Genomic DNA, 2895 nt, shown 5'->3' with positions numbered 1-2895 from the left:
ACTATGTTTATATGTATATGCATATATATATGTATATAGGAGCCGGTTTCCAACAAAGATACAAGGCTCCATCTTTGAGATGTAGTTAACACAGACAAATTAACATTTGGAACTTGAGAAAAGTCTTGCATATTTTTACTGTTCCACTCACAGATTGCACTTGTAATGTACGAATTAGCCGGTTGATTTCTCTTTCTGAAAATATCAGCTTATACAAATTCTCCTTTCAGTATTTACCAACAAAACCTAATGCTCCAATTACGACAGTACATACTTTTACCCCTCTGTCCCAAGCAACAATATCCGGCCTGTTATGTTTACATTTGACAGAAGTTTTGATGGGAATATTCCACCAGTCTTTCTTGAGTTTGGTGTTTATGTATGTATGTATGTATGTATGTATGTATGTATGTATGTATGTATGTCTATAAATACGTACGTATATATGTATGAAATGTATTTATGTATGCATTCCTGTAAGTGTGCGTAGGTTGTGTAGTAGTAGTATTAGTACCTGTTCTACCAGTTTATTGAAACATTTACAGCATGGAGTAATCGTAGCAGCAATAGAAGATCAAAGGACATATACACCCACTTGCTATTCCCTTATTTCATTAATACAGTCTTTTATGAAGTATTAAACTGCATTTTGAGCACATCACCCTGACCTTGTCCTTGATACGGTGTCACAGCGTTCCTATAAAAAATTGTATTACAAACATAAAAATAGCAGCTTTGTAGAATGAAAAGCGACGAAATATGTTGTTTGGTCGATATTGTTTATTCTATGTTTATAAATTCCATTCAAGGATTATTGTTTTTATTACTTTATTCATTCTACATTATATCGGTACAATTCGAAGCAACCCCCCAAAACTGGCGATTCTCAACTGCGAAGGGACGTCGAGTAAACCGACAACTACAGTATATTATCATTAATAGTTTAACCTTAAAAAGTGTGGTGGAAAAGTATATATTGCCACGAAAAATGCCCTAAAAAATCGCGGACGATATTTACGATTCCGCGAATATCCGGGACCGAGAATGCTGAGCCGCAAATAAGCGGGGCTACACTGCATATACATACATACATATATATATATATATATATATATATATATATATATATATATATATATATATATATAACGAATAAGGAGAAAATGGAGAGGTAATTAATAGAATATTATTTATTAATTATGAAATATGACAACATTTCTGACAGCTGTTTCAATTCACCAGTCTTTAGATAATTTATAAAATTAAAATCAGAAGATGAATCTCTTCATAGGTAGTAATGATATACCGATTAGAAATACATGTTGAGATAACGGCTACAAACCGTTAACTGATAGCATATTTACAAAAAGAGGCGGTTAAAGAAGGCATCAATCCAACATAGGGGAAGAAGGTATTGTGTATTTTATGTCTTTAATATATGTTCATATATTACCCTCAAATAATCTCAACATTATTGTCTTGAAAATTTGCATAAATCCAGATTCATTGAATATTTACAAACTGAAGCTACTTCTTAGTACGATCATACTTTTGCAATGTCATTACATAATTAAATCATAATTAACTATGCATAACACACTTCCCGAAACAATTATTAAATTACGTCGGAGCAACAATATGTTTTCACTTTCATTTTCAGTGATACTATATACACTTATATGAAAGGATAGTGATCCTTTCCAAGTCTTATAGACTCATAGGGCCAGTTTCGCGGTTTCTGTGGCCTATGTATTTCCCCTGTGGGCGGGACGCCAGTCTCTTGCAGGATTACTCATTTTTTCGGTGATACTTATGCTTAGCTAATAGATTCAGAATAATAATGTAGCTTTTACTGTTCGCAATAATCGCCATACACAACACGACAGATCTTGTATGTACGATATGTGGCTGGAATATAATTTTCACGGATTGAAGCCAAATGATTTTCTCTCAGACTTCAAAGGTCAGGTAAAACAGATGTCGCTGAAGATGATGTTAGAATTTGTTTATAAGAAACAGGGAATGACTCTGGATTAGCAAGGCAAGTATTAAGAGAAGAGATAACGAGGATGATGAAGAAGAGGAACCATTGTGACGGAAAGCCAAACTGTTTAATTGAATACCAATGACTTATAGGACACCGTATTTCGTTATGCAACCATAATATACTATAAAGTATATTAAACGTTTTTATAAGCCAATATCATGTTCTACTGCGTTAGCAGTGTTACTACATCTCTTGTTAAGGTTATCTCTATAGATTTTCTATTGAAATTACAGCCATTTGTAACAACAATTCATATTTGAATACGCCTGATGTAAATAACAATGAAACTGAAAAATGGGTAACGGGTATATATGACATGTTTCAGGAGATTTTGTTCTTTCCATTCGTGCCCATCCAACTTATTAACTATCTGCGAACATGTTGTTTAAATAACCACTAAATAAAGCAGTGTAACACAATTGGATACACCATTTCTACATGTTAAATACATTCCTGGAAGCTGGTGCATAAATATTAATGATGTGTAGGGTTATCGTATTTCGTTAGGCAACCACGATATACTACAAAGTATATTAAACGTTTTTGTATATATATAATATTAATTGTAGGAGATGGATTTCGTATTAGATTTTTATTAGGTACAACATATGTTTCGACCCATCAGTCAGGGTCTCTTCAGTTACATTGATTAGGAAGTTTCACTACAGAATTTTAGTGTCGGCTGGCTTGTTGTTATATGACCATCAACTTAGGGAATGAATAAAAGCAAATAATATTATAGAAACGCAAAATATTCAAATATAAACGTGGAAATCTTGCGTTCCAGTTTAGATAAAATGATCTAATCAGCTTTCGCTGTCATATATATATATATATATATATATATA

Source organism: Octopus bimaculoides, chromosome 22 (assembly GCF_001194135.2).
Source record: "Octopus bimaculoides isolate UCB-OBI-ISO-001 chromosome 22, ASM119413v2, whole genome shotgun sequence".
Lineage (NCBI taxonomy): Eukaryota > Metazoa > Mollusca > Cephalopoda > Octopoda > Octopodidae > Octopus > Octopus bimaculoides.
The sequence above is the reverse complement of the archived record's forward strand: the minus strand, read 5'-3'. Positions refer to the sequence as shown.